General features: G+C 48.1%; 1 protein-coding gene across 3 annotated transcripts in view; it reads left to right on the forward strand.

Annotated features, from left to right (window-relative positions):
• The window catches only part of Tbcc (Tubulin-binding cofactor C), a 110416-nt gene that overhangs the window by 16640 nt on the left and 78668 nt on the right, over positions 1-15108 (forward strand). The window contains exon 1 of one of the 3 annotated variants that reach the window (XM_077664499.1): positions 9052-9102. The exons of the other annotated variants lie outside the window; for them this stretch is intronic. The gene's annotated coding sequence lies outside the window, so the exon portion shown is untranslated. Of the gene's footprint in view, positions 1-9051; positions 9103-15108 lie in introns of those variants that run through there. 3 annotated transcript variants of the gene reach the window in all.

A 15108-nucleotide genomic window follows, 5' to 3' on the forward strand; every position in this document is an offset into this window, starting at 1 on the left:
CTGTGCTCGTTTCTAGGGAGCCATCGTTCGTTTCGGCGCCGTGGATCATGAACTATGATTTAGTCACTGCTGTTGACGAAGCAATCATTGGGTTTGCTCCACAGAAGAGTCGGCACATTGTGGGAACCGATTATGCAACTGTATCTTAACTCAATTCTATTGGTGTCATGTTCATTAGCGGGGACAGTGAAGGCCACTGTATGATAGCGGTTTGCTTTCACGCGTTTATATAATTACTAAATTTTTTGCAACTATCTACAATTGTAAGGTACATAGTGCAAGCATTAAATTGCGAGCACTCACTGTATTAGCATCTATATATAACATTGAATCTATATGGAGTCTTCCGAAAGGACCGCTCATCTTCCCAAGGAGGTGGAATTTTGGTTGCTGTGCGTCGTATGCTATCTTGCCATGGATTTCACAGCCTTCGAGGTGGATCACCTTGAAGCGCTTTTAATCCAAGTTTCTTCCAGTCAGCGCCTGTGTCTCCCGCCCAATGGCCGAGTCTGCTGCGTTCCACGATCAAATGCCACACCTCTCTGCGTTTGCAGCGTCCATCAATTGCAATGACACCACATCGGAACCCACGCAGTGGTGATCCCTCCTATGTCGACCAACCCTGCCTTTGTCTGCGGATGCAATGTTGTCAGCGGTCTGGCTTGCTCTGACCATCGGGCGATCCAGCTAGACACATTGCTGTTCATACCTGTCCATGGCTCCCGGGCCTTAGACCTGGCACTGAACCCATGGAACAACTCGCGTTACTCATTCCTTGGGACATTGTGCTTTCCGAACCAGACATTGATGGCATGTACGACATGTACACTTTGTTGCTACTCGCTTCTCACACTGTACCATCTCTACTGTCTTGGAGAGCTCGACGCAGACACCACTCCCCTTGGGTTGCGGGAAACATTGTAGTTTTATGCAAGCAGGAAGAACAGCTGTTTGGGCGTGCCCAAGGAACTCAATTGCCGACTGACCTCTTTGCTGCCAAAGGGAAATGAATTCAAGGTGTGTGGAAGGCATTGCTGCTCGGGAAGCACAGGGACCCAAGCTTTTCTGGGCCTACGTCAACTCTCAGTGGAAGCAATCTCGGTGCCCCTCGTTTCACATTGTTGGTGAGACAGTACCATTTGTTGGGTGAGTTGGTGCTCACGATAATCCATAACAGCGCGACAGACGGGACAGACAAGAGCAGACAAGAGAGGACACAACACAGAGCGCTGTGTTGTGTCCTGTCTTCTCTGTCCCGCCTGTCGCGCTGTTATGGATTATGGTGAGACAGGTTGCTTTCCTGGACACATCTCTGGAGCATTCAATAGCCATTTTTCTTCTATTTGGACCGACCATCCCATATTTGGGCCTGATATACCATCGTTTCCTGCAGAGCCCTTCCCAATTACAATGCCTACTCTGTCCTCTCTCGCCATAACTACCGACGGTGTCATGGAAGCGTGCTCCCACATCCGACCATTTCAGAAATCTGGCCCTGATGGCATTCATTCCCTGCTCCTTCAGCCTCTTATGTGGCACCTATAAATGTTACAGCACATTATGAACTCGTCAGTGGTTCCTTGTGCTTTGATTGCAGCTCGTATCACACTGGTCCACAAAGGACATGGAGCTCGTCCTGACCTCTTGTCCTCTTTCTGCTCAGTTGCGTCTATGTCTATCATGTGCCACATCTTTGAGAGGATCCTGAACACCAAAATTTGTAGCCACCTGGAAGCCTTCTGTCCACCGCCCAGCATGGATTTCGCCAGCAGCGCAGCTGCGAAACTGCTCTTGGGTTGCTGGTCCATACATTCAGTGCTCACCTTGACAACCAGAATCCTTGCGAGCTTGTTCAGTTGGGTTTTCTCCTGTCTTTGATCACCTCCCCGCTCACCTTGGGCTACGGCCAGAGGGCCCTCCAGAACTCTTTTCTCATGGCTGGATTCATTTGTCGTGGCAGAATTCAGCATGTTGTATTCCGAGGAGCCACTTCCCCGTCTTGCGCCGTTCTGTCCGGTGTACCCCAAGGCATGGTTCTTGGCTCTTCTCAATCTTGGACAGTGTCACTGAGAATCGGAAATGTCTCCCTGTTCTTTATGCTGACATTTTGTTGCTGCAGCCTTCTCGCACCTTAGCTGACTCTTTAAATCGACCTCAACAAGGCACAGCAACACCAGCTGCCCATAAACATTCTTCCACAATGACCTTCTCAACCCTGCACCGCCAATGTTGACCCTTGGAAGCCAGCCCCTTCGTACTCCGCACACTTGCCAAATCCAGGCGCATGCTGGGCTTCGTCAGCCGCCATAAATGCAGACATGCCTCCCAGTGCATTCTGGGGCTTTTACACTGCCCTTGTGCTTCCCATGTTTGAGTACTGTTGCGCAGTCTGGCTACTCAACCCTGCTTCTCATTGTATCAGCCTTGCCAGTGTCCTTCGTCGTGCTGCATATACATTCTATCACCAGAGTACTTCACATATCTTAACATCTACCTTATGCACAAATCTCATTTCAAACCCTTCTCCGACATGCCTCCTGGCAGGCCTTTTCTCGTGTGCAATGGGCCACAATGTGTCTTTTTTGCCACCTGACTGTGCCAGGCCAGCAAACACCGATTGACGGGCCACAGCCGAACTGCCGGACTGGCAGCATACAAGCACTGTGTGTAAATCTTCCTGGCTCATCTCTCTGTGGGCCCCGCAGGGGCATCTGCTTTATGCAGATGTTGGTGAGTTGCGACACCACAGGTTCCTGAGCATCCGCAGGGACATCCCCACAGGGGGATAATGGTGAGCATTGTGTCACCACAGACCCGAGCACTCGCGCTTAGCCGTGCGTGGCATCGCGTGTCCGGGGAAAAGGGGATCCTGGTGGTTGAGTCAATGCCGAGCGTTTGGACCTTTAAGGCCCCTCGGCGGAGGCCCCAGGTTCCTGTAGACGGCACCTCCGGCCTGAGGAATCAGAAGTTGCCTTTTCCTATCCTCCCCTGTGTCTTTCACTTTCCTATCTCTTTCTCACAACTCTCCTATCTCCTACTCACTTCTTGGTTTTTCCTTTTTCCTGGCGGCGAGGGTTAAACCTTGTGTGGCCAACCACCCTGAGTTGCGTCATATTTGGTTATAGTTGGAGTGTACAGCTGGCGTGGGCAGGACTTGCTTGCAAGCTCCTGTCCCGTCCCCTAGTTGGACTCTGTGGTGGGTGGCTGGCACCATGGCAGAAAAACATAATTTTTAATGGCTCGCCCCTTTTCCAAACCTGATCGCTCTCTAAAAAGAGGGTGGAACAAGGCAGAAAACTTTTCAAAAAAGAAAAGCAACTTTCCCCAAGTATCATGTGATCCACAGTGAAGTAGAAGATAAGCAGGCAAGAATACTGTCCCCCTTCCTTGTATCGATGTGCTTGACAGAAACCTTGGGCATCGGCTGTAGCCAGCGGCGATTTATTGCTCTAACTGCGCGACAACATCCAACACTCTAAGCTCTCAAACCTAGCGTTCATAGGGGATATCCCAGTCTCCGTGTCTTCCCATCGATCACTGAACACTGTCTGAGGCGTAATATCTGAAATTTATTTTGTTTGTACACATCACCGAAAAAGAAATGCTAGAAGGGCTCAGCGACCAAGACGTAATAGATGTCCACTGAATCAAGGTCCGGAAGGACAATAAGGAAATAGACACAAAACACTTCGTCACGTTCAACAGCAGCACATTGCCCGTCACAATCGACGTTGGATATTTGAAACAATGTAAGACCATACATACCCAACTCGCAGATGTTTCAGTTGTCAAAGGTTTGGCCACGGCTCACAGAGTTGCCACAATTGCAAGACTTGCGCAAAATGTGCTTCGAAGGATCACCATTCTGATGAATGTGATGCAGCCCCGCGCTGCGCAAACTGTGAAGGAGACCATGCTGCATACTCCAGGGTGTGTCCATCCTGGAAGAAAGGAGATAATCACCATAAAGACCAAAGAAAACATTTCATTTAAAGAAGCGAGAATGCGCTTTGCACTTGCAAACACATTCTCCTTCACAGCAGAACCAAACTTCGCAGAGGTGGTGCGCAGGGGCGTAGCACCGCACAGCACATCGCCACCTGCCGAGGCCACTTCCACCGAGCCTATGCCAGAGCCATCCACGCCCCAGGCAGGGACAGTGAAAGCTGCCCTGCCATTGCCAAAGCAGGGAGCGCCGGTCCGTGGATCGGCACCCCGCAGGTCTTTTAGTACAGTGGAACTGTAGAGGAGTGTTGAATTACACTGACTTAACAGATATAACAGTGACATAACAGAATGTTGCCGGTAGCCTTATGTCTTCAGGAAACCAATCTAGGTCCACAGCATACGAATATCCTGAAACATTATAAAACTTTCAGATGCGAGCAGGCAAATAGACTCTCAGGAGGCATTGCGATTGTCGTTCAAAGCGGTGTCCCTGCTTGAGAAATCAAAACTCAAAGCAAAACTTGAGGCGGTTGCAGTCGGCATTGTCAGCTATAAAACACTAACAATCTGTTCCGTATACATTCCTCCACATTTTACATTAACAGTCCATGATCTACAAGAACGGGCAGATGAACTTCCAGAGCCATATCTAGTAGTTGAGAATTCTAACACTCACTCCCCTTTTTGGGAAGCGAGTGCTGTGACTCTAGGGGCCAGATAATCCGATTTTATCCTCACAAATAATGTATGTCTTTTAAATATGGAAAAGGCCACATACTGCTCCTCTACCTCGGGGAAAATGACCTGTTTAGATTTGTCTAATTCACCTTCTGTTTTTAACGATTTTAAATGGGATTTTATTGACAACCCATATGACAGCGATCACCTCCCTATACTAATCACTAATGTCTCCACCAGAAATAATTCCAACAAAACCGCAATGCGATGCTGGAGGCTGCATTTAGCAGACTAGGAACATTTAGAGCTAGAGCCACTTTAGGAAATATAGTTTTAGAAAATCTGGGCATCTATCAGATAAAAGAAAAGTTTACGAATTGTATCATAACTTCCGCACAGTTAATTATTCCTCGGCCTTCTGGAGTGGTGCCACAAAACCACAAAATGTGGTGGACAAAAGACTGCAAGGAAGCAAAAAAAGAACAAAATAGAGCTTGGGGTTACTTTCGCAGGTGTCCGACACATGAGAATCTCGTAAATTTTAAAAAGGCAAGAGCTAAAGCTTGGTACGTTCCTTGCAGTGCCTAGAGAGCATCGTGCCAGAGTTATGTTTCATCTATAAACAGTCAAATGACACCTAAAAAATGTGGCAGCAGGTTTGAAAATTAAACGGTAACTTCTCGCCGTTCACAAACTTCCAATAAGTGGAAGTGGAAAGGAACAATACAACAATTTAATTACTCTCCAAGAAATAAACAGTGTACTGTCTGCCGGGAAAAAAAATGCTTCAGGACCCGATCAGATACACTATGAAATGCTTGCCCATCTTTCTCAGCCTGCCATATAGGTACTCTTGAATTTTTTAAACAAAATATTCATAGAAGGAAAAATGCCTAAGGCGTGGAAAACAGCAGTGATAGTGCCTTTCCTGAAACCTCGAAAACTACCAACTTCCCCTAGCAGCTATAACTATAGGCCAATAGTCCTTACAAGCTGTCTCGCCAAATCATTTGAAAGTGTCATGAATATGAGTCTAACGTTTGTCCTTGAATCCCGTGAACTTCTTGATATCCATCAACACGGTTATAAAAATGGGATGCTCAACAACAGACCATTTAGTTCGCCTCGAAAATACTGTCCGAGAAGCTTTTATACACAAACAGCACTGTCTTGCCATCTTTGACCTCAAGAAGGCGTACGACACAACCTAGAGGTTCTGGATTCTTCGCGACCGAGCAGAGCTTGGCATCCGTGGCTGGATGGTAAACTACTTAAATAATTTCCTGTCCAACCATTCTTTTCACGTACGCCTAGGCTCAGCCCTCTCGAGAAACTTCGTTCAAGAAAATCGGGTACCTGAGGAGTGTATTTTAGACAAAACGCTCTTCGTTATAAAAATGAATTCTATAGCCAAAGTAATCCCGAAGTCCGTTATCTATTCAGTGTATGTTGACGATCTTCAAATAGCCTGCACCTCGTCAAGCCTAGTAGCATGCAAGAGACAAATACAGTTGACATGGGCAGATGGGAACGGTTTCCAGTTTTCCACACAGAAAACTCTGGCTATTCGTTTCTCGCTCAAATGAGGTCTAGAGGCTGACCCATTCATACTCTTGAACAAAACACAGCTACCTGTAAAAAATGAGCGCAAGTTTTTAGGAATAACCTTGGACAAAACACTCACTTTCCTGCCTCCTATAAATGCACTGAAAAAGAAAGCCTCCCGATCCTTTAACATACTCAAAGTACTGTCACAAAAACATTGGGGAGCAGGCAGGACATGTCTTATGCAAATTTACTGCACTGTAGTACGCTCCACCTTGGATTATGGGCCTATAGTGTATGGGTCAGCAAGACCATCATATCTTGAATGACTGGATCCCATGCATAATTTAGGTTTGCGTCTTTCCACTGCTGCTTACAGGACGTCGCCCATAAACAGCCTTTATGTAGAAACCGAACAACCGTCACAAACAGAAGAACCATGCTCACATGCTCATACGTATTAAAAATCCGTTCACTGCCCAAACACCTATGCTACCCCATAGTCACAAAGTGCCCATTCAGAATTCTGTTTAACAACAAACCGCTAGATATTAGGCCAGTCCTCTTGTGTTTTGAAGAGAAGTACCAAAACCTCGGCGTACTAGATACATTACCTGGCATTGCTCGGGGACGACATGCACTGCCTCCGTGGTACATTTTTCCTACAATATGTGATTTCGCTCTTGCACAGTTTTGTAAAAAAAAAAAACGGACCCCACAGCAACATATAGTACAAGAATTTCTTGCACTTAAGGAAAAATACAATGGTTTCACTGGCTTTTATACTGATGGTTCAAAAACGGATGCTTACGTTAGAAGCGCAGTAGTACGAGAGAATGAAAAGGGAAGAATAAGACTTCCACAGTGTGCATCTATCTTCACAGCCGAATGTTACGCTATGTGTGTAGCAATAAGAAAAATAGTGAACGAGAAGCTCAGAAACAGTATTACACAGACTCCCTCAGTATACTTACAGCTCTGCATGCGAAAAAGATAGACGGAACAAGCACAACAGCATGAGCACTGACTTTCAACTAAAGATTTATTACCAGGGACGACATCGTCTTTTTCGCGCCGTTTAATATGTTCTATCAGACGTCAGGCAGCTACTTTGGCTGCAGCCAGTAAGCCATGCAACTCCGCCAGATCAGGAAGCTCCGCCCCCAGGGGTGGGGCCCCATGGACCTTGCAACAAGTGATGAGAGGAGAGAGAAAGGCACGAAGATGCTGAAACTCAAATTGTAGCGAAAGCTACACTAGGCTAGCCACTAGTTGCAGGGTGCTGCACCCTGCCTTTCCTCAAAATGCAATTTTCAATTTCCTCTTCCTTGCTTTCTTGTTTCCCTCTCTCATTTATCCCTTCCCTTACAGCCCGGTTCCAGTGTCCATGGAGATATGTGAGACAGTTACTGCCCCATTTTCTTTCCTCAAAAACCAAACAAAACAAGTGAGCATTGGGTTCATTGGTGTGACAACCTTGTAGAGGCCATTCATTTTCACTAAAGGAAAGGTGCATAACTGGTTCCCTGGGTCAGTGGACACCTCAATCTCGCTTACTTGTACATGAGGTTGGTGTCCAACTGCAAAGACCTGCTTTGATTGGGTTGGTTGGGCACTAGATAGGCAGTGCTCCCACCCTGCCACCCTGGTAGGTGGCTGTTAATGGCTGATTGCAAGAGGTTGATCACTTCTGCCTCGCCTATTGCTGCACAGCCCGTCTGCCACAATGTTGTCAGTGCTATTGCATGTAGCGCACATCTCTCTCGCTACTTCCAGGTACCTGGAAGGGCGATTGAGGTGTTCACTGACCCAGGGAGCCAGTTATCTTTGAAACTTGGAAAGAATCCACCTTGGCGCACGTAAAACCACACACACAAAGGAAACACAACGAGACAACCGTGTCTCCTTGTCTTTCCTTTGTGTGTGTGGTTTTACTTGCGCCAAGGTGGATTCTTTCCAAGTTTCAAAGATGCTTAACCAACTTGCCCAGCAACATGCCTTACTGAGCCAGTTATGCGCCCTTCCTTTCCTAAAAATCATCTGGGTCTGAATGTTGTCAATGCCAATGAACGCTGACAGCTTTTGCTTTCCTGGATTAGCTCAGCTAATCCACATTCATTTTTTTTCGCCTGCAGGTATCTCAACTTCTACAAAGAGCATTAAAAAGATTCTTGGGGGAGGATATCTGTGAAGTGGCATCCTTTAACATCCCATGTATACTACAACTTCATTAGAGCCCTTTTCAAAGCACCTTTAATGTAATTATGCATTCCTGAGTTTTTCTTCATGTTCAATTAATATTTGAAAATTTCATATTTGAAACCAAAAACAGCTCTGCAAATGCATCCTAACCCATTTAGACAGCAAACCAGTGTGGTTGGCATGTGTTCATTGCTTCTGTAATCCTTTATAAGGCGCAAGCTGTTCTCTCATGCATACAAATGGTAAAATTGCACTCTTTAGAAATTGAATGATTTCGACCACTGGCTTTATAGAACAAAGGGGTGCACATTTATACCAATGGCTCTGTATAGGTCCCGTACCAATGGTCCATATGTCTTATCGACGTATAAAAAAAACCTGCAATAGAAGTGATAATTTCTTGAGGCTGTGGACTGATGGAAAAGGCTCAACAGTTTTTCAAATTTTATTTTTTCCATCAATATGGCCTTTGACAGCCGCTTGTAAAAACACACACAACACCAAAAGGGCCTGTTAGGGAAAGTGGAAAACACTGAATGGCACATATTTAGCACGCAAAATTTATGGTATCTGTTGGGAGGTGCTTGAAGCAAGTGGGGCAGCATGAGTCCCATAAACTCATTGTTAATTGGTAATTAGTGCTGTGTACCCACTGTCACCAGTTTGCCCAATCCTGCTTTTCAGAGTACCGATACTGGATGTACCAGAATTTCAAGCCAGGCCTGGAAGGTAAGACACACTGTGGGCACAGCTACACGTGTTAAACATCATGTTTCGTTGTTTTAAAGCAAAAGCTGTTGTAGCTTTGGTTTAGCCATATTGTGCTGCATTCTACTATGGGCTCTACAGCGTCGGCCATCATACCTTAATTAGTGAAATCAGTGTAGCTTAATTAATGAAATTTAATTTGATTCAGTTTTCATCAGCCCGACTACGCCCACTGCAGGACAAAGGCCTCTCCCATATTTTTTTGCGCCAGCTGTGGCCTCCCTGTCCCGGCAAACTTCTTGATCTTATCCCTTTCTACTACACCCTCTTACGCTTGTCTCTTGAATCCAGTTCATTGCCCTTAAGGTCTTTGTAGCAAACATCAGTTGATACAATTGCCAAATTAGTGACCTGTCTGATTTATTTATTTATTTATTTTCAAATACTGCGGGCAGCACTGCTGCCTAAGCAGGAGAAGATTACAACAAGTGTGCTGACAATGAGTGCACAAAAGCATTAGCATCAGTACAGTCAATGACCAACGCTGGCAGAGCCTTCAGTTGTGAGCGAAAAGAAGGGTTTCTGGAACTGCTAAGTCCTCGCAAAGTATGGGTGAATAACATTCGGGAGGTTAATTCTAGATGACCTGTGTTGTGCAAGAGCCACTTGTTTTACGATAGACAAAATGATGCAATTTTAGTCTCGCATTCTGTCCACGTACACAAAGGGGCTCTAGATTCAGTCGCTGCAGCATATTGGTAACAGACGGACGAGGATCGGCAGTCTGATACAATAAATCTGCCAGCAAGTAGCTGAATTAGTTTCACTTGTCGAATATCTTTAACATAGTGTGGGTCCCACACACTGGAAGCATACTCAAGGACTGGGCGACTACAGTGAGGTATGCCTGCAATTTAACACCTAACGGTGACTTTTCTCATTTCCGGCGCAGAAAGCACAGTTCGTTAAATGCCGTTGTGCAGATGTTCTTCAAATGTTCATCTCAGTTTAAATTGCTTGGAATAGCTAGTCCTAGATATTTGAGAGACGTGACTAACTGAATACGTTTATCAGCAACGTAATACGCATGAGATAGCGGCCTTTTCTTGTTGGTTATTATCATTGAAATTGTCATTGAACTTGTTTTGTCAAAATTAATTTGCATGCAGTTTCGTTTGACCAGCCCATGGGTTTACAGAGGCTATTTTTCAATAATGTTTAACAACTGGAACCTTTAACAATATACATCACACAATCATCAGTGAACAGTTTCACAGGAACAGAGTCATTGACGTTAGTAGCAATATCATTTGTGTAAATTAAAAATTACAAAGGACCAAGTACGGAACCTTGTAGTACAGTGAAAGCTCGTTAATTCGAACCCGATGATTCGAATTTTCGGATAATTCGAACTGCGCTACTTGGTCCTGTCAAGCTCCTTAAAGATCTGTGTATAAAAAGGCCCATTAATTTGAAAGCGAGTTGGTTCCGCTATAGATAATTTGAACTACGCGCCCGCCGCATCTGGGTGGCTTGTGGCCAAAACAAAAAAAGCACCTCCGCATAGTTAGAGGCTGCGCATGTCCTAAACGGGGACAGAAGATGGAACCAGATAAAACCGTGGAAGAGCGGGTAAAGCCTAAATGGCGCTGCCATCGGCGCAGCGGCCGGCGGCGCCGGAGGGTAGGGGTTGGTGGCCGCGGCTGCCTACCCTCATTTCCACGCAGCCTCCGAAACTCGCATATACTCGTTAATTCGAGCCCTGTTAATTCGGAAATACGGATCAGTACTGTCGACGCGGTCCCAGCCAATGCCCATGAAAGGCTATGACTTTGGACGGGCGCTACAAATTACGTGTGTGGGAATCCGGGCTTCCTGCCGTTGCCTTTGCACGGCTGTTGCCGGCATCCCGCGTGGTTTTCCTCTTTCCCTTTCAGGCGACGGAGAGGCGGTTGGGTGACTTATCACTTTCATTCGGCCGCAGCTACGCTCTGGCTTCCAAAAGCCCTTTGCCATTGGTGCCTTTTGGTGGGAATTTGGGACCCGCTGGGGCGGCCGCGCGACCGTTCAAGTGGAGCCCAGGGAGAGACTCTTTCGAGACAGCGTAATGTGTGTACGTTACTGTTCTTCCGGGCTGGCCTTTGCCATTCGGACCAGTGCATACTCGAGCTCGCCAGCACAGGTCCTCGACCCGCAGCGGCTCGAGCCTGTTCAAGGGTCCAGCGACCTCCGACAGGCGCACCTTGCTTTGACTGCCTACCCTCTCTCGCAAACGGTTTAACGGCCGACATGAGAGAGATCACAACACTGCCACGGGGACAATCTCCTGCGGCGGGGTGCTAGTGGCGCGCATTGCTCTTGTCGCTCCGAGCGTGCAGTGGAGCCTTGCTCCGAGCGCGCTCCGGGACGGGGTGACTGTTGAATCTTTGTACCGCTGGAGGACGGCGTGAATAAACGTCTCCTTCGTGAACTTGAGGCCTGTGTCTTGGCCATGGTTGAGACGGCCGCGTACCCGTGAAAGACGCGGCATCTGCGCCGGGCCCTCACCAAACAGCTTAAATGACAGTGTGCGTACGCGTGTGTATGCGCGCGCATGTGCACGTGTCTGCGTACGCGCGTAAGCAACTGGCTGGCATGGCGCATGTACATACGTAAGTACGTACTGCGTATGGGTTCGCATCTTTCTGTCCAGCCTCGCACGTTGCTCACACCATTTCTCTTTTGTGTGCAATTATTATTATAGACGCAACACGATGGAGCGCTTCCCTAAGCGGAAGATTGTGAGATGTTTTATAATACGTGGGCGATTGCAACGTTTCTGACTCGATGCGACATCAGTACCTCTGCTTACGGCAGCGACTGGGCTTGAGGTCGCCGTCAGCCCACACCTTCGCCTGCCAGTTAGCCTCTGACAGTAACGTCGCCGTAACTGTCCGCCGAAAGTGAACGCGATTGAGTTCAAATGTAGATCGGGCAACTCTTGGCGGACAACTGCAGTCACTTTTCGATAGAACGGAAGCAGCCTGAATCGCGCCTATTTTTGTCAAAGATCGTCTCGAGCTGTAGTCTAAATAACCTCTCGAATTAATTGTTGCCTCTCTGAAGTACGTACCGTTGAATCGGTGACGGTCGACCAGCCTGCGCCACTTTGCACGACGCAACGGAAAGAACGGTGTAAAATTCACCATTTTTTTTAATTAACAAATTTCATAGCCACTCCACGAGATGTGTCACTTCGAGCAAATACACAACGTTCAATTCAGCTAGCACAATCTCGTGCATATGTGAAAACATGCGATGAACATTAACACATGGCCACAGCAGACAAAAGTTTCTGCACTTTTGCTCACGATTTGGCCGCTGCACCGACAGCACTAGTGTCAGGCTACACTCGCGCCGCAAGAACTGGCACTGCACTGACATGGCACTTTGGTGAACTAGTGCAGAAAGTGCAGCCAAATCGAGGAGACTTACTGACAACTGAACCAGTCCCGCCTGCCTCAGTCCCATCCTGTTTTGCGGTTTTGCTCCTTACGATGTTCTATCAACTGGCCTACAACCAAGTCCTAAGGTGGTTAGTGGCCTGTGCCCACTGAGAAACCCACAACTGGCACCCAACGTGCTAAGTCACTGGCATTTACGCCTTTGATGGCACATTAGCCAAGCAGGTCGCCTTTATGATCATGCTTGCGCACCATGTCTGCCACACCCAACGGGGCACTCAGCAGCTACGTGTCAGCTCCCTGGGAAAGACTACCGCGTGGTGATGGGGACCCGAGCAAGAGCGATTCTTTCGCCTCCTGTCCAGTGCCATTGCCGAGAGAGCACAGCTCAGGTTACCTGACCTGACCAGACAGTTCATTGTCCAGACTGACGCGAGCGATCTGGGTTTAGGAGCAGTTCTACAGGATTTCGATGGCTTGCTGCAACTGCTGGCCTTTGCCAGCCGCTCCTTGCTGCCCTCGGAGAGGAATTATTCCGTGACCGAGAAGGAGTGCCTCGCCATCGTGTTTGCACTGCAGAAATTCGACGTCTACCTTGGCGGAACGCAATTTGTGGTGCAGACAGACCACAGTGCGCTCATTTGACTGATGCAGCTCCGCGAGCCTGCGGGTCGGCTGGCGCGCTGGGTTCTCCTGATAGAGCATTACAACTTTTCGGTGCAGTATCAAAAGGAGAGTACGAACGTGGTAACTGTGATGTGCTATCCCATGCCCCACTCGCCAGCAACGCTTTGATGCCGGCAAGTGGAGGGGGCGAAGCAGCGGACGAGCCGCCGGGCGGCAAGGAGGGGGAGCCCGCGAACGGGCCAACCCATTCTGCTAACCAGGCAAGCAGCGCTTCGCAAAACGGGTGAGAGGCAAAGCTCCTCGTCAGCACCTTGGAGGCACCGACGCGAGCAGAAATTATGGCTGCAAACCTGAGTGGGGACGAGACCAGGCTCCCCTCTGGGATGACTGGAGTCGTTTTCAGCTGGAAAGGGCTGCTGAAAGCCCAGCATAATGACTCCTTTTGTCGCGAGATAAGCAAAGGTGTCAGGGAGACGGAGACCCGTGACGCTACAGTTGAATCCCGCTACAACGAAATCAACGGGACGCGCGACAAAAATTTCGTTGTCGCGAAATTTCACTGTCGAGAAATTAACCAAAAATGCAAAGCAATAACTCCAGCAAAACATAGTTTCATTGCCAGAAATCTGTGAGCTTAGCCTGCTTGCGTTTCACTGCCAGCAGCGGCGTCACGTTGTCACCGTGTGTGCTAAGGAATTTTCTAATAACGTCGAAGGCATCCAGTACCTGCGATGAAGCTACCGGGGCAGGTAAATCTTGAGCGGAGTCGTCTTCATGATCGGACGGCTCTTCCGGCTCGCGAGCACTTTTGATGATGTCTTCATCGCTTCGTTCCTCGTGGACAATCACGTCTGCATCAGCGTCGAGGAAATCGTCCAGCGCTATGTCAGCAGGGACGTTTCCAGCTTCCTGGAGCGATTTCTAAGTAACGTTTCCCCGGAGTCGATGACGATGGTACACTTTCCGCGGCTGCAGTCGTGCTGGTCGCCTTGCTGTCGACAAACCCGGCGTGCTTGAAGCAGTTGCGGATCACGCTGCACCGTGTTGCTCTCCATGCCGCAGCCATCATTTCTAAAGCCATCAAAAGATCGACTTTCGTCTCCCTACCAGTGTCGGTGTTCAGGAGAAGCCGCTGGATCAACCTCTCCCGGTAGGAAGACTTCATGCTCCGGATGATGCCTTGGTCCAGGGGTTGAATGACTGAGGCACAGTTCGGCGGGAAGAACTTCAGCTCCACACTTGACAGCTTGACGTCGTCAATGCGGTGCGCTGAACAATTGGCCAAGAGCAAACAAACCTTTCGATTTTGTCTGCTCATGTCGCGGTCAAGTGCCACCACCCAGTCAGCAAAAATGGCACGGGTCATCCACGACCGGCTGTTTGCCACGTACACTTGACAGGTAGGCTCCTGTTCCCCTTGAAGCAGCGCGGTTTTGCACTTTTGCCAATAACTAACAGGGGTCGTTTGTCAGACCCATCCACATTTGTGCACAGCAGCACAGTCACTCGTTTCTTGCTATTTTTGCTTCCGTGGCAACACTACCCTTTGAAATCAGGCGTCTTCGCTGGCAGCATCTCATAGAAGAGGCCCGTCTAGTCTGCGCTATAAATACCAGACGGAGCGTAACTGCTCATTATGTCAGTTATGTCCGCCGCCCATGCTGATGCGTCGTCAACGTCCACAGATGCCGATTCACCGCACAAAACCTTGCAGACGATGTTATGCCTTTCTTTAAAGCGATTCAACCATCCTATGCTTGCCCTAAAGTCGTTTAGCCCTAGCAAACAAGCATAATTTAGGGCCTTCTGCTGTACAATTTTACCGCTCAGGGGCATGTTTGTTGCTCGCGTATCGATGAACCAAACATACACAGCCTTGTCGAGCTCTTCATACGTTGGTTGTGTCACTTTCTTGTGCAGCGCTGAAGTGCCCCATGAAAGTGCCTTCCTAGTGCTG

This window comes from Amblyomma americanum, chromosome 5, assembly GCF_052857255.1.
Source record: "Amblyomma americanum isolate KBUSLIRL-KWMA chromosome 5, ASM5285725v1, whole genome shotgun sequence".
In the NCBI taxonomy this organism is placed as follows: domain Eukaryota; kingdom Metazoa; phylum Arthropoda; class Arachnida; order Ixodida; family Ixodidae; genus Amblyomma; species Amblyomma americanum.